The sequence below is a fragment of the Leucopleurus acutus genome (genome assembly GCF_964270905.1).
Source record: "Leucopleurus acutus genome assembly, chromosome: 16".
NCBI lineage: Eukaryota > Metazoa > Chordata > Mammalia > Artiodactyla > Delphinidae > Leucopleurus > Leucopleurus acutus.
In genome coordinates this window covers 75,452,524-75,478,547 of record NC_139158.1, presented here as the reverse complement: position 1 = coordinate 75,478,547, position 26,024 = coordinate 75,452,524, and the positions used below count along the sequence as shown (strand labels likewise).

General features: G+C 49.2%; 1 protein-coding gene across 1 annotated transcript in view; it reads left to right on the top strand.

Annotated features, from left to right (window-relative positions):
- The window catches only part of PREX1 (phosphatidylinositol-3,4,5-trisphosphate dependent Rac exchange factor 1), a 197,231-nt gene that overhangs the window by 10,339 nt on the left and 160,868 nt on the right, over positions 1–26,024 (top strand). The gene's annotated exons all lie outside the window — the stretch shown is intronic.

Here is a 26,024-nt window from a genome sequence, read left to right as displayed (position 1 = left end):
AGAAATGTGAGGCCCCTTGCCCAGGATCACAGGAGAGGACGTATCCATTATCTGTTGCTGTGTAACAAATTACTCCACAGTTAGTAGTTTGAAGCAGCCCTATTGATAATCACCTTGCAGTTTCTGTGGTCAGAATTCCGGGCATGATGTAATTGGGTTTCCTGCTGCAGGTCTCACGAGGCTGCAGTCATGGTATTGGCCAGGGCTGTGGTCTTGTCTGAGTCTTGGGGGCCTCTGCTTAGGTTCTTGGTCGAATTTACTTTCTTGTGGCTGTAGGACTGAAGTCCCCATTTTCCTGCAGGCTATTTGCTTGTGATGACTCTCACCTCCTAGAGGCTGCCCTCAGGTCCTTGTCATGTGCCCCCTTAAACATGGCCCCTTCCCATAACCTCATCACAGGAATGAACTCAGCTGCATGGTCCCACCTATTCAAAAGGAGAACAGATCCTCCAGGGCATGGACACAAGGGGGCAGGACACCTGGGGGCCATCTCAGGCTTCTGCTTACCCCCATGGTAGGTGGTGGATTTGAACTCAGATTGATTCCAAAGTTCATGTTCTTGACCACTGTATGTTGTTTTTTCCCTCTCTGGCCCTGTCCAGGATGGACCCTGAGTGAGGTGGATTGATTGGTTGGTGGAGTCATTGGGTTCATTTTGAACGAGATGGCTTAAGTGGGATGTCGGTGGGATGCCACTTCCCTCCCTGGCAGGACCTGGTCTCTCTAACACAGACCCCTGGTATGTCTTGAAGTGATTTGCTGATGGGGTTGTTGAGGATGAGCCCGGAACATCTGCTCCCCTAGGTCCCCTCCCCCCTCCTAGTGGGGGTTCAGGCTCAGACCTGGCCATGGGGCAGGTGCCTGATGGCTCCCTCCTTTAGGAGACATTTGTGTCATATGTTGTCACCCTAAGGGTGGGATAGGGATTGCGGCAGCCATGCTGGTTGGTATTAATTTCTAAATATTGGGGCTTTTTCAGATAACTTATTATTTAGTGATTTTTAATTTAATTCTGTTGTGCTCAGAGGATATGCTCTGCGGATTTCCAGCCCTTTGAAATGCTGGTTTATGACCCAGCATACGTCTGCCTTAGTGACCATTCCCTGTGCACTGGAAAAGAATGTGTGTAGGCAGACCTCAGAGATATTGCGGGTTTGGTTCTAGACCACCGTAATAAAGTGAATATCGCAATTCGGGGAATCACACTAAATTTTTGGTTTCCCAGTGCATATAAAACTATGTTTACACTATACTGTAGTCTATTAAGTGTGCAATAACATTATGTCTAAAAAAAACAATGTACATACCTTAATTAAAAAATAGTTTATTGCTAAAAATGCCAAAACAATTGGAATAGTAACATCAAAGATCACTGATCACAGGTCACCATAACAAATATAATAATGAAAATGTTTGAAATATTGTAAGAATTACTAAAAGTGACCCAGAGACATAAAGTAAGCAAATACTGTTGGAAAAATGGTGCCTACAGACTTGTTCAACACAGGATTGCCACAAACCTTCAATTTGTAAAAAACACAATATTTGCGAAGCATGATAAAGTGAAGCGCGATAAAATGAGGTCTGCCTGGGCTTCTCTGTTGTTGGGTAGAATGTTCAACAAATGTCATTTAGATCAGGGTGGTTTATAGTGTTGTTCAGGTCTTCTGTGTCCTTACCGACTTTTTTTTTTTTTGCGGTACGCAGGCCTCTCACTGTTGTGGCCTCTTCCATTGCAGAGCACAGGCTCCGTACGTGCAGGCTCAGCGGCCATGGCTCACGGGCCTAGCTGCTCCGCGGCATGTGGGATCTTCCCGGACCGGGGCACGAACCCGCGTCCCCTGCATTGGCAGGCGGACTCTCAACCACCACGCCACCAGGGAAGCCCCCTTACCGACTTTTGGTCCCCTTGTTCTACCAGTTACTGGTAGAAGTCTCCAACTATGGTTGTAGGTCTGTGTATCTCTTCCTTGAATTCTTTCAGTTTTACTTTAAAGTCATTTTGTTGGAACATACACGTTTATGATTATGTCTTCCTGATGAATTGAGTCTTTTATCATCATGAAATACTGCTCTTCACCCCGATAATGCTCACTGTCTTGAAGTCTCTTTAGTCTGATATTAATATAGCCACGCCGGCTCACTTATGCTTTCTGCTTTCTGTCTCTTTCCTGTTAGCCTCTTTGTGTCTTTATATTTCAAGTCCATCTCTTATAGGCATCACAGAGCTGAATCTTGCTTTTTAATCCATACTGACAGTCTCTGCCTTTTAATTGGACTATTTAGCTCACATACATTTAATGTAATTATTGACAGGGCTGGGTTTAGGTCTAATATCCTGCCATTTCATTCTGGTTTGTTTGATGAGGCAATGGCAATCAAAAAGGATCTCCTTCTTCCCCATCCCCATTGCACTAAAGGTAAGGGGAGCAGGAAATTGAGGTTGATTGAATCCAGACTCCTTGCTGTGGCTTACAAGGCCTCTGTGATCTGGACGCTGCTCACCATGCCAACCTCATCTCTCCCTACGTTCACTATGTCCTGGTCCCATCAGCTTTCTTTCTGTTCTTGAACTTGCTAGGCTGGTGAACCTTTTCATTTGCTGTTCCTCTTGCCTGCATCACCTTAAACTGTGCCACATCAGGGGTCCTTCCCTCTTGTTCAGCTGTAACTCCAGTGTCACTTCCTCAGAGAGCCTTCAAGTCATGGTCTCTGTATTCTTCTTGGTTCCTGTCACTCCCTGAAATAATCTTGTCTGTTTACTTGATTAGTGTCTGTCTACTCCCCTAGGATATAAGTCATATGGTCTGCTGTGTTCACTGACACCCCTCCAGCACCTAGCACATAATGGGTGCTGTTAGTATGGGTCGAGGGAGCGAATGTGTGAGTGAAAGGGATCGAATGGGGTGCACTCTGTGGCAGAGGCCCTCCTGGTTCCTGCCACCAGGCCTCCCTGGTTCCTTGACTTTGGGGAGCATGGACCACAGCATGGGGAGTGGCTGCAGGCTGGCATCCTTGACCTCCTGCCCTTACCACACTGGGAGGGCAGAGGGAGCTCTGTGTGGTCCCCGCCACTAGCTGATGGCTGGCCAGGCTGTCGATTGGGTGGTCTTTTAAGGTTTATTTCCCCTCAATCACAAAGGTAACAAATACAGTGAGGGCGTGTGTGTCAAAAGCCCATTCCCTTATGTCCGTTCAATTACAGGCTCTCTCTTATGGAACCAAGTGTGGTAAAATGATGTTTTATGTATGTACCTGGCTGTATATGTTATACCTTTCTACATATGTTCAGGGGTCTAGACGTAGAACTCCAGTGTGCTGTATTTGTGGACATTTTAATGCATTTTTTCAAAGTTAATTTTTGGGTAACTTTTTATTTTGACATTTCAAGAATATAGAGCACCCCGTGTACCTTTCACCTGAATTCACCAATTGTTGGCCCTGGGCTACATTTGTTTTAAAATTCTCCCCTTGTCTTTCCCTTCCTCCCCACTTCCCCTGCCCTCTACATACAAACATATGCGTGCATACACACACACACAGACACACACACACATTATTATTATTACTTTGATCCATTTGAGAGTAATTGCAGACATGATGCCCCTAAATAATTCAGCATGTATCTCCTAAGAACACAGACATTCTCTAATATAACCACAAGACACTGAACAAAATCAGGAAATGTAACACTGATAGTAAATTATACAATCCATGGGAATTCCCTGGCTCTCCAGTGGTTGGGACTCCACGCTTTCACTACCGAGGGCCCAGGTTCAGTTCCTGGTTGGGGAACTAAGATCTCATCAGCCATGTGGTACAGCCGAAAAAAAAAAATTATACAATCTGCAATCTATATTCAAATTTCACCTATTTTCCCCAAAATGTTCTTTATACCTCCCCTCTCCTCCTTCCCCATCCCCAGTCCAGGGTCCAATCCTGGATCATGCATCATATTTCGTTGCTTTCTTTGGCGATTTTGGCTGTGTGTGACTTTTAGCCTTGTGCGGGTAGTAGGAACTCTCCACTAAGATGTGGCTCTGACAGTGCTTCTCCCAGGCCACTACTTACCAGCTCTGTAACGCTGGGCAAATGCCTCTTGGGCCTCAGTTTCTTTGGCTATAAAAAGGGGAAATCTCTGTTTCTCCCCCATAGGCTTCTTCTCTTCCACACATTTTATTGAGCGTCTACTGAGTGCCTGGCTGTGTTGTAGATGCTGGTGAGTCAGCAGTCTCACCCATTCATTTCATTTTTCCAGGCAAACGTCTGGGCCCCCGGGGCGGCGGCTGAGAGGAGAAGGTATGGTGGAGTAAAATAGTAGGTGTTGGGCACAGAGCTGGCTTCCAGGGACGCCCTCCACGCACTGGCCGTTTTTGCTGTCTCTGCTCTTTGTAGAACATTTGGAAAATCATGACAAGCAAAAAGATCTCACCCTTCCAAACAGTCATTTCACCTTTTGGTACATTTCCTGCTTGCTCTCTGCGTTCTGTTTGAGCTGAGGTGTGATCACGCCGCACACACTATGTTTCGTCTTCTCTTGCCCCTTCTGTGCAGCTCCTCGTGTCCCTGCCAAGCACTCTTCGTCACTAAGCCTTTAATGGCTTCGTAGTGAAACGTGGGGCTCTGGATCTGCTCTGTCCAGGTCGAGTTGTTAGGGAACTGTTGACTGAAATCGCCCACCTTGACCAGGCCTGCTCGCCTGAGTTGTCTCACAACCGGAGGTCCCGATAAGGAACATGGTGCCGCTGTGGAAAACTAACCGAAAGAATTCGGGAGGGGCCTAAAGAGGGAGGAGACAACCAACCTCCCAGAGTCCCTCGCGCTGGAATCCATCTTGGCTGAGAGATGCGTGCGCCACGAGGAAGGACCCTGACTCAGACTATGGGTCACGCAAGGTGATTGGCCAGAGACAACACGGAAACTAACGCCATTACCATGAAACCTGAGGCTGCAAACCACGTGGCAGAGCCGTTCTCGTGGGGTCCCTGACCCTGCTGCTCTCTGCCCAGGCGCCCCTTTCTAGTAAAGTCTCTTGCTTTGTCAGCACGTGTGTCTCCTTGGACAATTCATTTCCAGATGTAGACAAGCGCCCACTCTCGGGCCCTGGAAGGGGTCCCCCATCCTGCAACAAAATCCTGGCTACTTACCGGCTGTGTAATGGTGGTCAAGCTGCTTTACCTGGGCATGCCTCACTTCCGGAAATAGTGCCCACCTCTTACTTAGATTGATGGGGAATCAGATGAATTAAGATCCGTAAGATCTGTAAGCTCTCAAAACAGTGCCTGGCACGTGGTAAGCACTCCGTATTTATTAGCTATAATTATAATAATTATTATAATAACAATATACTAATAAAATTATTATCAGTTAACCATTCCATTTATATTGGGCATTTACATAGATTTCAGCTTTTCACAATTACAGAGTACATACGTCTTTGTTCAAGTTGCCAGTTCTTTTATTGATTCAGTAACTGGGGGCTGAAGAAACTTTGGTTTAGGGCCTTTTGGTTTTTAAAAAAAATTTTTTTTTATTTTTGGCCGCGTTGGGTCTTCGTTGCTGCACGCGGGCTTCCTCTAATTGCGGTGAGTGGGGGCTACTCTTCATTGTGGTGCGTGGGCTTCTCACCGCAGTGGTTTCTCTTGTTGCGGAGCACGGGCTCTAGGCACGAGGCTTCAGGAGTTGTGGAACACGGGCTCAGTAGTTGTGGCTCGCGGGCTCTAGGCATGCAGGCTTCAGTAGTTGTGGCACATGGGCTCAGTAGTTGTGGTGCACAGGCTTAGTTGCTCCGTGGCACATGGGATCTTCCTGGACCAGGGCTCGAACCCATGTCCCCTGCATTGGCAGGTGGATTCTTAACCACTCTGCCACCAGGGGAGCCCCGGGCCTTTTGGTCTTTACTAACCCAAAGAAATCATTGGCACCTAGAATCCTAGAATCGGGTTGTCAGAGCTGAGAGAGACCATGACATCATCTCACCCATTCATTTCATTTTTCCAGAAGGGGAAACTGAGGCCCAGAACTGTTCAGTGACTTGGTCCAGGCTTACCAACTGAGTTTGTGATGGAACTTGAAATTGAAAGCAGTTTTCCTGACTCCTATCCTATGATTGTTCTGCTTTTGTCCAACAGCTCAGATGCTTGGAGGGCAAAGAGGGAGCTTTAAGTTGTGTCCAGATGAGTTGGAGGAATCCTGTGTGCCTAGAGGATGCCTTTGGGAAACTTTATTTTCAGATTCTGTAACTTTAGTGACCATAAATGGTATGTGTGTGTCTGTGTCTGTCTGTCTGTCTTACTATCATTCATCCTCCATGGGTCCATAGCACCATGAGTTCCAAATTGGGGGTCCTCAAGCCAGCGCAGCCCGTAAGTAGGCTTTGTCAGGCCTGTACAGTGTTTTAAAATTTTTCAATTGGTTGCCAGCATTGAAAAATCAAGAAATTTCGTACAAAAATTTATATTTCTGATTTCTTAAATAATCAGAAGATCTGCCCACATCAAGCTTGCATGCCTACAGGCCAACGCTTGGCTGGAGCTGAACAGTAGCTGCTGTCTTTAGACAGGGCTTGCAGTCTTCAGTTTGCCACAGTCTCCACCCTTCCATAATGTCCCTGACATTGAAACCAAATATTGGTTGCCATTTATCATTGTGCTTGCTCTGCTGTTTTTTAGTTTTTTTTTTTTTTTTTTTTTGTGGTACGCGGGCCTCTCACTGCTGTGGCCTCTCCCGTTGAGGAGCACAGGCTCCGGACGCGCAGGCTCAGCAGCCATGGCTCACGGGCCCAGCCGCTCCACGGCATCTTCCCGGACCGGGGCACGAACCCACGTCCCCTGCATCGGCAGGCGGACTCTCAATCACTGCGCCACCAGGGAAGCCCTTTTTTTTTTTTTTTTAAATACAGTTAAGAGGACATTGGAATATTTTTTCTAACCCTTGTTTCTATCAAATGGACAACTGAAAGCCAGACCAAGAGGGTTACATATTTTAAGAAACAAAGGAGGGACAGGTCTATTCTCTGAGGTGAGTAGAGGGGGAGAAGGTTGTTGTCTCTTAGAGAGGGTGACTCTCTTGTCCTGACTTCCATTTCCTGTGGCCTGTGGGCAATCATTCTCTTTTCTTTTTTGCAACATCAGCTGTTGAACTGGAGGTTGCCACATTCATCTGTCCTACTTCCTGCATCTTGTTCTGCACTTACGCTCCTTTGGGAGATCCTGGGGTGCACATCCCAGAGAGGAAGCAGTGAGCATCCTACAAGGGTGTTAGGCGTTCCCTCAGCTACCGTCTGGGGCCTCCTCTTGGACTTCAGGACTCTGGTACCATCCCAGTCAGGCTTGGTGTCTTCCTGCGCTTGTGCAGCCCCGTGGAAACCTCTCCCCTGCTTTGTTTCTCCCAAATCTAGAAGGTTTTAAAACAGCAACAGTAATAACAACAACAACTATAACAACAACAGCAATAACAACTATAACAACAACAGCAATAACAACAACAACTATAACAACAACAGCAATAACAACTATAACAGCAACAGCAATAACAACAACAACAACTATAACAACAACAGCAATAACAACTATAACAACAACAGCAATAACAACAACAACTATAACAACAACAGCAATAACAACTATAACAACAACAGCAATAACAACAACAACTATAACAACAACAGCAACAACAACTATAACAACAACAGCAATAACAACAACAACTATAACAACAACAGCAATAACAACTATAACAGCAACAGCAATAACAACAACAACTATAACAACAACAGCAATAACAACTATAACAACAACAGCAATAACAACAACAACAACTATAACAACAACAGCAATAACAACTATAACAACAACAGCAATAACAACAACAACAACTATAACAGCAACAGCAATAACAACAACAACTATAACAACAACAGTAATAGCACTGCTCTTGCTCACAAGATCAGCAAGTGCTGGTTGTCAAGATTCTTTGGTTGCAAGTGACAGAAAACCCAGCTTAAACTGCCTTCAGCAGAGACGGGAATTGCTTGGCTTGTGTTAAGGAAGGGTCTGTCTGTTGTCCCGGGGTGGCCTCTGATTGGCTGCCTTGAGTCATGTGCCCATCACTGAGACTGACTGGCCAGGTCTGGGTGAGGGGCCCACCTGTACCACATGGCAGTGGGGGAGCCATGGTTCCTGGAAGGAAGACTCCAGGGTGCTGGGACCAGAAGAAGGAGAGGGATGCCAGCTGGGAGCATCTCTCCTCCTCTGTGCTGGTACCATCATCCCAGATTGGAAGGCTTTACCTTCTCCAGAGTCTTGGGTCGCAGGGAGCCCTGTTGTCACTTGGGCTGCCTGCAGTGCCCCGTGGCTTTTCCACATCCTACCTCAAAGCCTTGCTCATCTCCTGCTTCCTCAAGAGGTCCTCCCTGACTGTTCTGGCTCTTTCCATGGATCTAATAATAGCATCAGCATCCACATGTGTGAGATGTCTTCAGTGGACGTGTCTCAAGCAGCATAACCTCCCAGGAATCTGGCGGGGAAGATGTTCCAACGTTGCCTATTTTATGGATGAGGAAACAGAGGCTCAGAGAGGTTCAGCAAGCAGAAAGGCTTGAGGGTCACACAGCATCCTTTTCTCTCATTGGAGGCTCCATCGTGTGTGTTTTGTCTTCTCTAAGGCCATACAACCTGGATTTGAATCCAGGTTCTGCCCCTTCTAGGTGTTGTCACCTTAGGAAAATGGCTTAACCTCTGTATCTGGGGGAAGAGCATTCCAGACACAGGGAACAGCAAGTGCAAAGGCACTGAGGCAGGAGCATGTTTCAGGAACAGCAAGGAGGCCAGAGTGGCTGGAGTAGAGTGAGCCAGGTGAAGCATGAATCGGAGGTGAAGTCAGGGAGGTAACAGAAGGATGGGGGAGGCTGGTGGGCAGATTGTACAGGGTCTTATGGGCCATTGTAAGGACTTTGCATTTTACTTTGAGTGAGGTGGGAGCCCTTGGAGCTTTTGAGCAGAGGAGGGACAGAATCTCACTTAGTTGTCACAGGATCCCTCTGGCTGCCAGTGGAGAATGGACTGTAGCGGGGCAGGGTGGAGGCAGAGGGAGGAGGCTGCATGGTAGCCCAGGTGGAACAACATGGCAGCTGGGGGGTGTGTGTCTGGGGTGTTCCACAGGTGGCTTGAAGTTAGTTAATTGCCCCTCCTTTGTGTTCCTGTGTTGTTCGTTAGCTGTATTGGTTTGGGTCCTGGCTTTATCTCATTGAGCCTCAGTTTTCACATCTGTAAAACGGGGTTAATGGTGTTACTTCTCTTATCAGGCTGTGGGCGTGAGTTACATGCGATGATAAATGTAAAGTGTTTCCCGGAGTGCCTGGCACGTTGTAAGCTCTCAGCAGATATTTGTGGAATAAACCAGTGAGTGAACGACAGGGAGTTTGGGGCTGCTCCAGCTCCGCCCAAGGCATCTACCCATGAGGTAGCCCCAGAGCGGGAAGCATCCCGTCTCCCTGCCCAACTCTACCCTCCTTCCCACACACACGGAGATTTGAATGAACAGAACCCAGAATGTTCTGGCAACAGTCGCTCCCTCTTTCCTAGTGACAAAGACATCTTTGTTATGCCTGGGTGTGAAATCCGTCTCAGAAATGAGGATGGTGCAGGCTCAGGAGGCAGCTGGCAAGGAAGGGGAGGAGCTTGGGAGGAAGGCATCTCAGGGCCCTGTGGAGGGACAGCCTGCCCCCGCACAGTCATCTAGCCTCGTGTGGGTCAGAATGCTCTTGCACTGGTAGTGCTTTGTGGAACGAGAACTATGTGGGGCCACATTTCTGCTGAGTCACCACATCGGTCAGCATTACCTTCTGTAGCATTACCATTATCTCTCTCTCACACACAGAAAAAGTGATAATACCCAGTGCTGGTGTGCCTGCTGGGAAGTGCACAGTTCCATAGGGTTGCTGTCAGGAGTCTTAATGCTGCTGTCTTTTGGGAAAAATAGTCTGGCCATGTTTTCTTATTTATTTATTTTCCTTCTCGTTTCATTGAGATATAATTCACCTACAGCACTGTGTAAGTTTAAGGTGTACAGCGTAGTGATGTGACTTACGTCACGAAATGATGATCCCAGGAAGTTCAGTGAACATCCATCAGCTCCTAGAGCTACAAAATAAGAGAAGTAGAAAACATTGTCCTTGTGATGAGAACTCTTAGGATTTACTCTCTTGACAACTTTCATATCTAACGTACAGCCGTGTTAAGGATATTTATCGTGTTGTCTTCTGGCAATGTTTTCAAAAGTGAAAACCCAGGATACCCTTTGAATCAGTTCCTTTGGGAATCTCTCCTGTAGAACCAAGAAGAAAAAGTCTGTAAAGATGTCAGAAAGTTGTTTGTTCCGGTTTTGTTTATCACGGCCCTCCCCGCACAAAAGGCAACCACTTGGGTACTCATTCGCAGAGAAAAGGCTAAGGTCTTTGCCCATCCATGGTTGGGATGTGGGGCAGCTGTTTAAAAGAATGAACTAGATCTCTTCTCTTGATGTGAAGGGCTGTGTGTGCTGTACTGTTGAGAAAGGTTAAGTTGCGAGTCAAGTGTAGAGGGTGAGCCCGGTTTTGTAGGAGGAAACCCAACAGCCCAAAGACCCTCTGGATGGGTGTTTACGAATGTGGAGAGAGGCACTGGAGGATGCAGCCCAGCATATTAACATTGGTGGCCTTGGGCTGAGAATGGGGAGGGTTTTAGAGAAAGATATTTTGTTTATCTTTGTATTTTTTTTCATTGTTCACTAGTTATAATGAACACATTATTTTTCAGATTAAGATAAACTGACAATTAAAAAAAGACAGTTGCTGGCTTCTCACTCATGTGTGGCGGACCCGTACATAATATTGGGTCATATAAACCCTCCCATAGTCCTTTGAGAATCAGGATAACGGGGTGGTTGGACACGATTCTGAATCCAGACCCCTTATGCTAAATCTGGGCCCCAGATTTGGCCAATGGATCTTTGCCCTTGTGGAGCTGACATCCTGGTCAGTGTAGAACTGCACCCAGAACAGGGGTGTCCGAACAAGGGCACGTTTTGCTCCCCAGGGGACAGCTGGCAAAGTGTGCAGATGTTCTTCGTTGTCATAATTGCAGAGGAAGGATGCTACTGGCATCTGGTGGGTAGAAGCCAAGGATGTTGCTAAATAACCTACAGTGCCTTAGGACCACCTCCGTGGCATGAATTATCTGGTCCCGAACATCAGTAGTGCTGAGACTGAGAACCATGGGCTAGGTCAGTGTCTGGCACACATTAGAAGCTCAACAAATATTAGCTGCTGTGATGAAAAGATGACATAAACATGTCTTTGTTTGCGGCCCATCTTAACAGACAAGGAAATCGAGGCTTGGAGAGAGGTGCCCCATCCCTGGGGGAGGGAGGTGGAGTTCGGGGCTCGGGCCTGGCCTGTAAGTCCAAGAAGTGGGAGACCTCGATGCTGGGGAGACTCTGGAGACCCAGGCCTGAGCTGGGTGCTGGCCACCCCTCCTGGCTCCGCAGCTTGGTGCCAGCACTGTCGTCTGCCAGTCACCACAATATCTCGATGTCTCGGGCCAAGGTATGTTCTCAGCCCCCTCCCCATGTGTCAGTCTTTGTCACGTCCTCTGTGCTGGCAGCCCCGGAAGGTGGGGTGGGCGGGGGGGGGGTCCTTTTTATTTCTGCTCAGGAAAAGCTGTGTTTGGTAGCAGCACATGGTGTCGACAGCCAGGGGCCCGATTCGGGCGGCTCTGCCAGCTGACAGCCTTTGGACTACCTCGCGACAGGCTTGTCCCTCCCCGAGCCTCAGATTCCTCAGCTGGGTGATGCAGTGGGGCGGGCAGTGCTGTATCCTCCCCTGCCTCTTTCTTGGACACAGGTGAGATGCTGGATGTGCAGCTCCTTTGTCCACAGCAGGTCATTCTAGAAGGAGGAGCTGACGTCATTATTACTCTTTATCACCTGTGGGGGTGGGAGCCCAGTGTCAGGGGGCTGGGGATGGCTCCTTCCTTCTCTTCCTCTGTCATTTTCTCCTCATTCTGTGATTGAGTTCGTCTTGTTCAATCACTTTAACTGCCATCCCTTTGCTAACATTTCCCAAATTTATATTTCCTGCTCTGACCTCTGCCCTGACCTCCAAGCATCTGTATCCGGATGATGATGACATCTCTCCTTGGGTGTCTAGCGGGCATTGCCAACACCCCACCTTCACCAGCTCGCCCTGCTCACAGCCCCTTCTGTCTAGGTAATGGTCCCTCCATCCTTCCACCTGCTCAGACTCATCCCTGGGACCATCTCGATTCTGTTCTTCCTCTTACATCCAGCGTCCGAAAGCTCAGAAGGTCCAGCTGGCTCCACTTTCAACGAGCGTCCGGAATATGGTTACTCCTCACCCCTCTGCGCTGCCACCATGGTCTCGGCCACCATCGTTTCCTGCCGGGACTGTTGTGGTCACATCCTCCCTGGTCTCTTGCTTCTGCCCTTGCCCCGGACAGGTGGTTCTCCACACACACTGTCTGTAAGTCAGGTTACGTTCCTCCTCTGCTCAAAACCCTCCTATGACTCCCACCTCACTTGCTGTAAATGTCAAGGCCTTGATGATGACCTAGGAAGCCCTTCAGTATCTGTTTTTCCTGCTCCACGTGTCTGTCTGCCTGACTTCATTTCCAAACTACCTGACACATTCCTGCCTCAGGGCCTTGGCACTTACTGTCTGCTTGCTCTAGAACACTCTCCAGGTGTTCTTGTGGTTTGTTACCTCTTTGGGTCTCTGCTCTGATATCCCGCTTTCTCAGTGCAACCTTCCCTGACCTTCCCATCTAAAAGCATACCTCTTCCCCATGCTCCCTCTCCCCCTTCTCCATTGCACTTAGATTTTACTTACTTGTTTGATAATTGTCTGCTCTCCTCTCACTAGAATTTAAACTCCTGGAGGGCAGGGATTTTTGTCCCTCCTGTTCCCTGCTGCTCCCAGACCTAGAGCAATGTCCGGCATACAGAGGGTGCTCAGTGAATATTTGTAGAGTGAAGGAAGAGCCACCCATTCATTGTCCCATATCTCTTGAGATTATTTTGTATGTCAGGCTTTCTTCTAGGCATCAGGGACAGCACTAAATCAAACAATGGTTTGTGTCCTCAAGGAGTTCTAATCCAGGGGAGAGAATGGACACAAGTAATGACATTACAGTGTGGTAAGTGCTTTAACAGATATATTAGTCAGAACTCTTTGGGTTGTGAATGACAGAAACTCCAAGTCAGAGTCTTAAGGAAAAAAAAAAGGCTATTATGGGCTCAGTTGACTTAGGAAAAATGGCTTCAGGCATAGCTGGATCCAGGTGCTCTCTGGCCTGACCCTTAGGACATGTACCCATCCATGAACCAAGTATTGCTTATCTAGGAGCCCAGAACTCAGATTGCCTGGCTTGGGTCATGTGTTCATCCTTATCGATGGAGGTGAGGGATCAGCTTCTCCACAGGTACATGTACCAAGAGCAGGGCTCAGGGTTGACTTTCAGGAGGTCACATCTCCGGGAGCTGCAGAAAGGGTGGATTCACATAGATTCTAAGCAGTTTTTGGGGTGTGTGGCCCTGTCTGTTGCAGGTGGCTGGGAGGTGGAGGAGGGGGTGCTGCAGGTTTTCTGGTGACAGGTGGCCCCCTGCCTCTCCCTGCACTTACCTCCTTTGCCCCCTTGCCCCATGCTTTGTAAATATTTCCGGCTCGCTGCCTCTCCACTGTCCTCCCTTCCCTGTATCACAAAGGGGCTCCAGATGGTGTGGCTCTCGGGGAGTCTGCCACATAAATCTGTTGGGTTCTAATCCCCCTTCTCCCTCCCCACCCACGTATGCAAGGCTCTGGGCTTCTCGGATCCTATTTCGGGCCTGAGGGAGGAAGGATGCTCAGGGACCCCGATGGGCCTCACCACTCTTTCTGGCCTGTGGTGCTGGGAGGCCACTTTTTATATGAGGGTGGCTTCATAGGCCTGCCCTGGGTCTTTTGGTTCCCAGGGACACCCTGAACCAGACATGCCTGCTATTGCCTACTCTTCCTGGGGTCTAACCCAGGATGTCTTAAGTTTCACTATACATAGAACCGCCTGGGGTAGGTCTAATTAAAATGCAGATTCTGGGTCAGCAGGTCTGGGGTGGGGTCTGAGATGCTGCATTTGTAACAGGCTCCCAGGAGATGAGATGCCCGTGCTGCTGGTCCAGGGACCACACTCTGAGCGGCGAGGGTCTCAAGTACTTTCTACTCCTTGGCTCGTCCCTCCCCCTCCCCAGGCTGGGTCAGATTCCCCATTGCTCTCTGCACTGCCTGTCTTCTCTCAGAGCCCTTGTCACACAGGGAATAGGTGATCTACTGTGTTAGATACATTTTAAGCTCCAGGAATCTTATTTTCTAATGTCTTCATACTGTCAGGAAATACTGATTAAGGTCCTACTAGGTGCCAGGCATTGGAGAAGCAACAGAGAGCAAAGCAGACAAAATCCTTGCCCTCAAAGACCTGGCATCTAAATAGGAGGAGATGGACAATAAACAAGAAAAATTCTGCAAGTGACAAGTGCTATGAATACCGTAATACAGGGATTATAGATTAGATAGTGTTGGGGGCTGGTTTGGATCTGATGATCAGAGAAGGCCTGTCTGGTGAGATGACTTTTGAACTGGAACCTGATTGCCAAGAAGCCAGCCATGGGAAGAAGGGCAGGAGGAATTGTGTCCCAGGCAGAGGGAGCAGCCTGTGCAAAGGCCCTGGGGCAGGGATGAGCTTGGCAGGTTTTAGGATCAGCAGGGAGGCCGGTGTGGGGCTGGGGTGGAGTGAGTGAGGGGACAGTGGGTGGGGGAGGAGGTCTGAACAGCGTTGTGGGGTCTGCATCACACGGAGCCCAGGGGAGGAGCTGGGCTTTTATTCTAAGAGCAGCAGAGGGTTTTTGGCCAGGGGGTCACGGTGAATGAGTTATCTTAGAAGAATCCCTCTGGCTGCTGTGAAGAAAGTAGATGGATGGGGAGAAGGGGAGAGGAGCGGCCAAGTTCAGGATTTGGGCTGGTTTCTGAGCAGAAAGCCAGTTTCCATGTGGCGGGAACTGTTGCCTTGGCTCTCACCTACTAAAGGATCGTGCTTTGGCCAGAACGGATCCCATTAATGGGCGGTTTTAGGAGCCTTCTGGGTGCTGCTGAGTGGTGGGCCGGTCTGGACTTGCTTCTGTGGAGATGGCTGTTGCTGGGTGGGCGGCTGGGAGGGTCTCATCTCCATGCTTGTCAGCGAGGGGGAGGGCCTGGCTGGGCCTGGCCTCTCGCAGTTTGACATCATTTATCCACACAGACATGGAGAGTTGCTGAAAGAGGGAGTGTGCCTTATCTTGCTTACATGGTTTCCATAAAACTACGCTGCATGTGATGTCAATACATAGTGATACCAATACTACTACAGCCATTAATAATAATAGCTGATACTCATTGTTTCCTTTGTAGATCATGTTCTAAGCCCTGCAGTGTGATCTCACAGGATGCTCACTGTCATCTGTGAGGAGAGGACTCTTATTATCCCCATTTTACAGACGAGGGAACTGAGGCCCAGAGAAGTACAGGAACTCGCCCAAAGGCCACCCAGTTGTTTTTTTTTTTTTTTTTTTTTTTTTTTTCGGTACGTGGGCCTCTCACTGTTGAGGCCTCCCCCGTTGCGGAGCACAGGCTCTGGACGTGCAGGCTCAGCGGCCCTGGCTCACGGGCCCAGCTGCTCCGCGGCATGTGGGATCTTCCCGGACCGGGGCACAAACCCGTGTCCCCTGCATCGGCAGGCGGACTTTCAACCACTGCGCCACCAGGGAAGCCCTGGCCACCCAGTTTTTAAGTGGCACATTGTAAGTTCATATTTTTAGAAATCCTGTGACGATTTGCAGCCACAGTAGTTTGGTCCCGTGTCATGTATGTTAAAGACACTGCTCTCATAAAGGTCAGTGCTGAAAGCGGACCATGGCTCCTGGGGTTGTTTTGGCCCACTCCAAGAGCCTCAGGACGTGGCGAGTGGGACCCTCCTGCCATCCGAGAGGCTGTGTACCCTCTACTTGGTGCTGACCGTGGGCAAGTTGTGCGGCCTCCCCATCCTCAGTTTCCTCATCTGTGAAATGGGGGAGGAGGGGAGGCGAACAAAAGCCCCGCCTCCAGGTCTGTGTGGTGAGGAGTCAAGGAAAATCCTGCTTCGGGGGTTTGGACAGAGCCTGGCACATGTAAGTGCTCAGTGGTTTTCAGCTGCTGTTACTTTCACTGTTATTATTATCTTTATTTTTATTGATGGGTAGAGTGGTAAATAGAGTGACCAGCTGCCTTGGTTTGCTTGAGACTGTCCTGGTTTTAAAACTAAAAGTCCCGGGCTTCCCTGTGGCGCAGTGGTTGAGAGTCCGCCTGCCAATGCAGGGAACACAGTTTCGATCCCTGGCCCGGGAGGATCCCACATGCCGCAGAGCAACTAGGCCCGTGCACCACAACTGCTGAGGCCACGTGCCACAACAACTGAAGCCTGTGCGCCTAGAGCCCGTGCTCTGCAACAAGAGAAGCCACGACAATGAGAAGCCCACGCAACGCAGTGAAGAGTAGCCCCTGCTCGCCTCAACTAGAGAAAGTCCATGTGCAGCAGCGACGACCCAACACAGTCAAAAATAAAACAAACAAACAAATAAATTAAAACAAAAAAAACAAAAAAAAAACCAAGAAAAAAACCTAAAAGTCCCTCATCCCAGGAAGCCCCTCAGTCTTAGATAAACCAGGATGGTTGGTCACCCTCTGGTTAAAGTACTTATAAATAAGTTTAGGCCTGGCCTGGCATCAGCTGAGCCTAGATTTGAATCCAGCTCTGCCACTTGAGCAGGTCACTTAGCCTCTCTGTGCCTTAGTTTCCCCACCTCTAAAATGGGGAGTGATTGTTGTACCTAACTCGAAGGATTTTTATGAGGTTTAAATGCGGTCAGGAGTAAAAGGGTTTGGTGGAACAGTTACACTGAAACTACCTGGGGGGCCCAAGTGGACTGGAGAGAGGCTGAGACCATGTTGAAGGCTGGGTGTGGGTCTTCCCCTCCCCCACAGCTGGCCCCGGCTTCTGAGTCAGGCCGGCTCCATCCTCCACCACATCAAAGTTCTCCCAGGGCCCCTTTATGGCAGGGGCTGCTGGGCCCCTGGTGCAGCGGCTGATGAGAGCAAGATCCTATCTGCATGGGTGGAGGTGCCCAGCAGCGGGGAGGCAGGCCCCTCCCACACAGGCCCTCACTGGTCCTCTTGGGGTGGACAGAAGCCTGCACGCCAGCAGGACCCCACACAAGCTGGTCAACCTCTCTGCTCCTCATTTTCCTCCTGTCTAAATGGCGATGCTAGAGTCTCCCCGTGGGGTGCATGGGAGGGCCCCTCCGGTCTTGGGCTATGTTAACAGAATGCATCTTGGACCGAACGGGGTCCCAGATAGTGGCGTTTGAAATACTTTACTGTGAACCGACTGATGCTTTGAAAGCACACCAGCTCCAGGGCGGTGGTGGGACTGTGCTGCTCAAAGAAGGGTTACAGGGTTTATAGAAGTTGCTCTTTATTCTTAGGCGGCTACAGACAGTGTGTTGGGGAGCATCTTAAACTCGGTGGTTGCGAGGGTCTCCGTGCAGTGAGCCCCTGCCACCCCCAGCCCAGTGTGCAGGGGAGTGTTGAGAATTAAATGGAGGAAAAGAAGTGGCTTCTCAATAAATGGTAGCTGCTAATTTTTTAAGATTAAACTTTTATTTATGTTTACAGATTTAAGTCAGGGTCTCGCAGAGATCTGAAAAGATTCCAACGTAATCCCAGTAGGAGGACAGACACACAGCCCTCTGCAGACTCATTTAGTCAGATGACAGTGACTATAGGATATACATTTTACTGAGCACGTACTGTATGCGAAAGCCCCAAAGTCCTTGCTCTCCTCTGGGTTTGCCCCAGGGACCGACAGCATCCATAAGGGAGTTTGGACCTACTCCAGCGCCACTGTATCAGAATCTGCTCCTAACAGGCCCCCCGATGATTTCCAAGCACTCTGCAGTTTGAGAAGTGTTGGTTTAGCTGTTTTTCCCTCCTTCAGTCCCTCCAACTACCCTGTGAGGTAGAGCTCCTTAAAAAAGGGGAAACTGAGGCACAGAGAGGCTCAGTAACCTGCCCAGGCTCACGCAGCCAGCAGAGTTTCTAAGAGTCTATGACAAGAGGCGGAGGCAGGATTCGAACTCAGGCCTCCCTGCACCAGAACCCTGCTCTTGACCGTCATGTTCCCACTCAGCGGTGCAGCAGCTGAGAATGTGGGAAAGGAGTGGGTGATTCTGGCGGGGGAAGGATTGGCCTCCGGGGCACCCTGATTGAGTTGGGCCTGCAGAGAGGAGGAGGTCTCGGCCAGCAGGGGGGTGGGGTGATCAGTCCCCAGAGTGAGCCTTCATTTGCCCGTCCCCGCCCGGCACCTAGCAGGAGGCCCCCGCCCCTTCTCTCTGCTCCAGCTTCAGGAGCTGTATGGAAACCCTGAAATGCAGACCCTCCTCATACTGCAGGGAGATCTTGGCTGGTCCAGTTAGTAGCCCAAGAGCTGGTCAGCAGCAGTTGGTTAGTAGTGCCTGCTTACTGTAACAGAGCATGAGGCAGCTCTTGAATTAAATGCAGTTAAAGAAGAATAGGAGCAATCTTTTGCTAATTAATCAAATCCCCCATCTTTATTGAGCACCTCCTTTTTTTAAAAAATAGATTTATTTATTTATCCTTGGCCTCCCTGGTTCCCCATCGCTGGGCATGGCCCTCACCCGTTGTGGTGAGCTGGGGCCACTGCTCGCCGCGGTGAGCGGGCTTCTTATCGTTGTGGCCTCTCCTGTTACGGAGCACGGGCTCTAGGCGTGCGGGCCTCAGCAGGTGTGGCTCGCAGACTCCAGAGCGCAGGCTCAGCAGCTGTGATGCACGGGCCTAGTTTCCCCGTGGCATGTGGGATCGTCCCGGACCAGGGCTCGAACCCATGTCCCCTGCATTGGCAGGTGGACTCTTAACCACTGCGCCACCAGGGAAGCCCTGTTGAGCACGTCCTGTGTGCCAGATGCTGTACTAGGTGCTGGGGACACAGGAGTGAACAAAACAGACAAAGTCCCTGCCCTGGTGGAGCTGATGTTCTAACGGGGGCGACAGAGAAATAACAAGTGCAAAGGAGCCGGACCATTCCAAATTTTAACACCTGCATGCTGGGGTGGAATCAGGGAAGGGAGGATGGTGGGTGTGATGAAGAGCGACCTGGAGGAGGTTCTGCCTTCCGCTGGGTGCTCAGAAAAGGCCTGACCTGGGAGCAAAGCCATGAATGATGCATGGGAGCCAGGTATGTGAAACTTTTGGGGGAAGAGAGTTCCAGGAGGAAATGGCAAGTGCAGAGACGAGGTGAGCAAGAACTTGGTGAGTTTGAAGTGCAGCAGGTGCTGGAGTGGAGGGAGGGAGGGGAGGAGATCAGGTGAGGAAGGTAATGGGCACTTGGGCAGAGCCTGGCAGGTAAAGGTGAGCGGCGCTGGGGGAGGCCCTTCCTCCTGGCGCGGCAGGCAGACCTGGAGAGCTGTAAGCCGGCGGGAGTATGGTCTGATTTATGTTTTAAAAGGGGCCGCTTGGGTCAGAGTGTGGAGGCTGGGCTGTAGGACCAGCAAGACTGATTGGTGGCAGTAACTGGCAAAGGATGGTGGCAGCTTGCACCAGGAGGTGGTACAAAGAGAGGGTGACAAATTCAGGATGGTGATAGAGCTGGCTCAGACTTGAATTGGTGGTGGAGGAATGTGGGAGGTGAGGCTTTTCAGCAGAGGGGAAGTTAGACCTTGACTGGTGTAACCTGGAAGGCTTCCTGGAGGAGGTGTAGGTGGTCAGGATGGGTGTTACAGGCTAGGGGACATTCTGGCAGTAGAAATCCATGAGCCAGGGCCAAAGTGGGTTCCTGTGAAGGGCAGTGGGCTCATATGGCTTATGTAACCTCCTTCCCACCCTTAAAGGTCACCGGCTCAGAGTTGTCCCTGAGGTTTTGAAGCTAGAGAAGGGATTAAGGGTCAAAGGTTTAGGTCGCCCCCTTGAGTGCGGGCAAGAAGACAGCTAAGGGAAAATCAGGACTCCCAGGTGGAGGAGTTTTGAGGCTCTTAGCCCTGGCCCTGGCTGGATGGCAGGCCTGTCACCCACCGTTCCTGGACCTCGGTTTCCTCAAGCATCAAGTGGGGTACCAGGGAGGTGCAAAGCGAGCCTGTGGCAGCCTGGCAGGTTGGAACAGAGGTTGCCTGCCGCCCCCGTGCCAGGGCCCAGAGCAGCTTGGTTTGCAAGGCGGCACTTTCTGGGTGAGAACAGAGTTTTTGAAGAGGGCGTGGAGGGGGGAGGAAGGGGGGCTCTTTCTTTTTTCTCTCTGGACAGATCATTGTGGAGGAGCGGGCTCACAGAGGGGCAGTGAACAGAGACAGCGCTGTGGGCCTCTTTTTTGGGGGGCGGGGAGGGGAGAGGGAGCTAGGTTAGCTGTATGGGCCACTTAATACCCATGAACTTGCAATTAAATGCGGAAGTGGGAGACAAGGGGGTGGTCAAAGGGGATATTGTTCCGGCTCCGGAGAGAAGGGCGGCTGGAGCCCTGGGGAAATGGCCAGCCTCCAACATGAATGGGCTTCAGTGTCCTAGGGGGGCTGGAGGGGGCAGGGGGCCGTCATTTGGCCCTTTGTCCTGTTCTGCTGGACCCGGCCACAAAGGCCAGCTTGATTCCCGTTTGGTTTCTTTTGGGGGGCCGAGGTGGGGGGGTGCCTCGACCCCAGCTTGGCCCCCTCCCAGGGCCCCAAGCAAAGTGTTCCCTCTGGCCATGAGGGGCTCTCTAGAAATGCCCCTCACTGTGATTGAACTTTGTTTTTTCCTGAAAATTTTTTAATTTTAATTTTTTTAGGCATGTCTTACATGCAAATTTTTTCAGGCATGTCTCACCTACAATATTAAGTGTACAGCTTGATGAATTTTTACATGTAATTTATCTGTGTAACCTTCACCCACATCAGCTGGTAAATATTGCCAGCACCCCAGAGGGTGTTCCCTCCCAAGTCAGTATCCGTCAAAGTAACTACTGTTCTGATTTCAGTCATCACAGATTAGTTTTGCCTGCTTTTGAACTTTATGTAAAGTAGAATCATACATTATATGCTCTTTTGTGCCTTTTAATTTTTAAAATATTATAAATATACACGTATACCTAACTATATGTATATATGTGTGTACCTAAAAATTATATATATGTATACTATATATTATTTTTATATGTATTGTATGTAATCATGTCCACGGTTCAAATTAAAAAGGCATAAGTAACGCAGATTAAAAAGTCAGCCTCCCAGAACTATGGAGACAGTGAAAAGATCAATAGTTGCAAGGGGTTGGGGTGTGTGGAGGGGTGAAAAGGTGGAGCACAGAGGAGTTTTAGGGCAGTGGAACTGCTCTGTGTAGTGGCATAGTGATGGTTGCATGTCATTATGCATTTGTCCAAACCTGTAGAATGTACACAACATAATGTAAGCTATGGATTCTGGGTGATTCTCGGTAATGTATCAGCGCACGTTCATTGATTGGAACAAATGCACCACTCTGGTGGCGGACGCCGATAATGGGGGAGGCTGTGCGTGTGTGGGGCAGGGGGTACCTTCTGCTCCATTTTGCTGTGAACCCAAAACTACTCTAAAAAAATAAGTCAAAAAAAAAAAGAGTCAGCCTCCCAGGTCCCGCCCCAAAGCTAGCCGCTGACCTTGGGCCCTTCAGATGGGACACACCCCTTTTGTTACATGAAAGTGATGGCTTGTTGTACTCACATTTCTGCACTTGGCTTTGTCCCCCTTTCCACCCTGTATCCTGGAGCTTGTTCTATAATAGCACATGGAATTCCACTGGATGGATGCATGGTGGCTTTTTTTTTTTTTTTTTTTTTTGCGGTACGCGGACCTCTCACTGTTGTGGCCTCTCCCATTGCGGAGCACAGGCTCCGCAGGCTCAGTGGCCATGGCTCATGGGCCCAGCCGCTCCGCGGCATGTGTGATCTTCCCAGACCAGGGCATGAACCCGTGTCCCCTGCATCGGCAGGCGGACTCTCAACCACTGCGCCACCAGGGAAGCCCCATGGTGGCTTTTTTTAAGCTGGTCTCCTCTTGATAGACACTGAGGTTGTTCCCATCTTTCGCCATTACAAACGATGGTATGACAGATGCAGACTGCTTCACACCTGTAAGTTCATTCATTTCTGGGAAGGGAACTTTTGGGTTAAAGGGTATATACATCTGTTTTAGTATTTATTTATTTAATTTTCCCTTCCAGTTTTATTGAGATGTAATTGAGCTACAGCACTGTGTGTCAGCATAATGATCTGACTTACGTCCATCATGAAATGATCACCACAGTAAGATTAGTGAACGCCCATCATCTCCGGCAGATACAAAACAAAAGAAACAGAAAAAAGTGTTTTTCCTTGTGGTGAGAGCTCAGGATTTACTGTCTTTTATGAATAACATACAGTGGTGCTAATTGTATTCGTCATGTCGTGTATTACATCCCTAGTATTTGTATATCTTATAAGTGGAAGTTAGTACCTTTTGACCAAATTTTCTTACGCCCTGCCTCTGGTAACTACGAATCTGATCTCTTTTTCTGTGAGTTTGTTTTCTGAAGTATAATTGACCTGCAACACTATGTTAGCTCCTGGTGCATATCGTAGTGATTTAGTATTTCTATACATTACCAAGTGATCACCCCAAAGGGTCTGTCCATGTGTAATTTATCGCTCATCTTTAATTACATGACAGATATGAATGCAAAATCTCCTTGTAGAAAATTACAGACAAGGGAACCTTTTCCTTCCTATCCCTGGCCCCCACCTCCAGTGTCTCTTGTTACTAGTCTACTGTGCAGTGTTCCAGATCTTTCCCTGTGTGTTTGTGCCGTTGACATACATAAACATGAACCTGTGGAAAAGACAGGGTGTGTTTTTAAGCGTGTGCATTTGTTTAAGTAAAAGGCCTCAAACCGAGGCCATGTTTAAAGCTGTGGGCTCCGGAGCCAGCCTCCTGGTTTAAATTCTAGCTCCGTCCCTTTACCTGCTCCCTGAGGGTAATGTCTTGTGATCACCCAGTATTCCGCAGCCTTGTTCACTGTCTAGGGGATCTTTTTATGTTGTTTTGCACACTTCCAGCTCATTCCTTCTAACTTCTGCCTACTCTTTCACAGGACGATTATACTGGAGTTTATACATCCGTTCCCCTCTTAATAGGTATCTTAGGTGATTCTTTTTCTTTTATATTAGGAATTCTCAACCTTCACGTAATTGATAGTTTGGGCTGCGTAATTGCTTGGTGTGGGGGGCCCTCCCGTGCACTGTAGGGTGTTCAGCAGCATCCCTGGCCTCTACCCACTAGATGCCTGTAGCAACCCCCCTCCCCCCCAGTTGTGACAACTGAAAATGTCTCCAGACATTGCCAAGTGTAGTGCTGAGAAGTGCTACAGGGAGCATCGTTCTTCAAGCCTCCCTGTACGCATGGGCAGTGGCATTATTACTGTATTGCTATCTCACAGATAAGGAAATGGAGGCCCAGAGAGGTCGAGTCATTTGCTTAAGGTCACACAGCAAATACATGGCAGAACCAGGATTTGAGTTCATGCTTCTTCCCATTTTGAGGGCACCCACCAAGTGCCAGGCATGGTTCTAGGCTGAGGTGGGTGTTTAACGGGTGCTAGCACCGACCCAAGCCCCTGCCCTCATAGAGCTAGCATTCTTGCGGGAACGGCAGACAGTAAGCTAGTCATCTTAATAGATACCTGACTCATCTGGTGGCGGTTGATGGGTGAGGGTGAGGAGGTAGAGAGTCACAGTAACAATGCCACCTGACATTTAATGATATTTTACAGTAATAAATGATGTTTAGTGAGGGTTTAAATACATCAGTTACCGTTCTAAAGAGTTTCGCAGGATTGACTCATTGAATCCCCACCAAAAACCCCTAGGACATACCATTAGTCTTATTCTCATATTGCAGATAGGGAAACTGAGGCACAGAGGTATTGAAGTCCTTTGCCAGGAAGTGGCAGGGCCGGTACAAGGACCTGGGCTGCTAGAACTCTTAACCATTGTGCAGGCCGCCCTCATGCCTACTCTAGGACCTACTTCCTGGGTGGTCGTGAGGGTCACCTGCTCTAAGAGTGTGACTCAGTGTGGTTTGTGTGGAGATAAGGACAGAAACTGAGAGTAAACGTTTAAAGTTTTATAGCAATTTCACAGAGTAATTTTATGCCATTTTAGTCCAGGACTAGAAAAATTAGGCATGTAGTCTGCCTTTTTACTTTGTTTTTCTAGTACTTCACTTTTATTGCAATTTTCGAAAGTATTAGTCTCAAACGGATTAGAAATTAAAGACAAAAATAGTTCTTCCCAACAGATAGTTGGAGGAATGCTGTGTTAGGATGGGGAAAGTGCTAAGAGCAGGCCCTGGCCCTGGTATGACCTCCATAAATGTGAGCTTTATTATTCATCTGTTGTTCTGACATTTGGTTCTCTCCATATAAGCTCCTTACCCCTGGGAGCTAGAATGAGCTGAGGGATCTTCTTCCCATTTAATGGATGAAAAAATTGAGGCCCAGGCAGGTTAGGTGTTTAGGATTGGCTGGCAAAGTCTAGATGCTTGGGGATCTTTTCTTTGCTGACCCTGCCTGGACCATGATTTTCATGCCCCTCTCCAACCCAGGCAGCTGGATAGGCCCTGACCTGCAGGCTTCCCCGTGGACGTGCGGTTGGCCAACAGCCTGGAGCCCTGGTTAAGCAGGTCCTAGAGAGAGACTGGGCTTCCCTGGGGACTGTAGGCGGCTGGGGCCCCTCATCAGCCCCTCTCTTTGTCTCCGTGGCCATGACAACCTGGCTGGATGCTTGGCACATCCAAACCCAGCCCCCAGCCTGACCAGCCGGCTTCCTCCCTGGCTGAGGCCGCCCTGGCAGGCTGCTGCCTGGCTGGGGAAGCTGCCCCCCAGCCCCCATTCCCCTCTCTCCCACTGATGGGGGCTCCTGGGCAGGCCTGGTGCTGCCATTTCTTTTTTGTTTGTTTTGTTTTTTGTTTTGATTACTAATTGTGTATTGAAAGCAGTAAGAGGTTCCACGACACCAAATAAACCAGTTCTGAGGTTTTCCCCAAGATAAAGTTTAACAGCTCCAGCTTCTTCAGTGTTTATCAAAATACAAAAGAAAAAAGTAGAGGTTATCATTTTTCAATGGCAGATCTGACCCTTGCAGGCTGAGGGAGTGAAAGCACAGGTAGACAGGGGCTCCGAGGGGCTGGGGCTCAAGGATGACCAGCCGCGCTCCTGCTGGTGAGACCCCAGAGAGCCCGGAGCAGGCAAGCAAGGGGACTGCAGGGCTCCCGCTCAAACAAGAGCGTTCCAACCGAAGTGCCCGTGCTGACCCAAGAAAAGGCTGGGCTTCCTCCAAGGGGTCTGAGAGCGGTGGCTGCAGCCTCTAGCCCATCTCCTGGGCAGCCACGTAAGCACAGATACAAGCACAAACGCTATGGGGTGTGGGATGACCCAAGACAGAGCAAATCACAGGGACCCCCTATTGTGACTATGCAGAATGGATCATAGCTGGTTCTGCCCCGTTTCATGTTCCCAACGGGAAACAGACCACTGGTGGACTGGACTCAGGCCATTATTGCAGAACCTACACTAGGCACATTTCACCCTTCTGTGTGTCCAAGTGTTCTCCTTATCTTGTATTTGTAACTATTTTAAAAAATGCACTGAGTTTGGGTTAAAAACCAACCACCAAAATGGATCTCAACACAGATGTAAGGCCCAGAAGAGGAACATCAGGCTTTTCTGACACAGCGACTCCTGGATGACCCGTGTGCCTAAAATCCCTTCTCAGTACTAAACAATGGGTTGGTTTTCTTTTTATAATTAAAAAAAGCTGAGTAATATTGCATAGGAGTACCAGAAACTGCCTCATTGGAAACAAAAACCATTTACGTTAAAT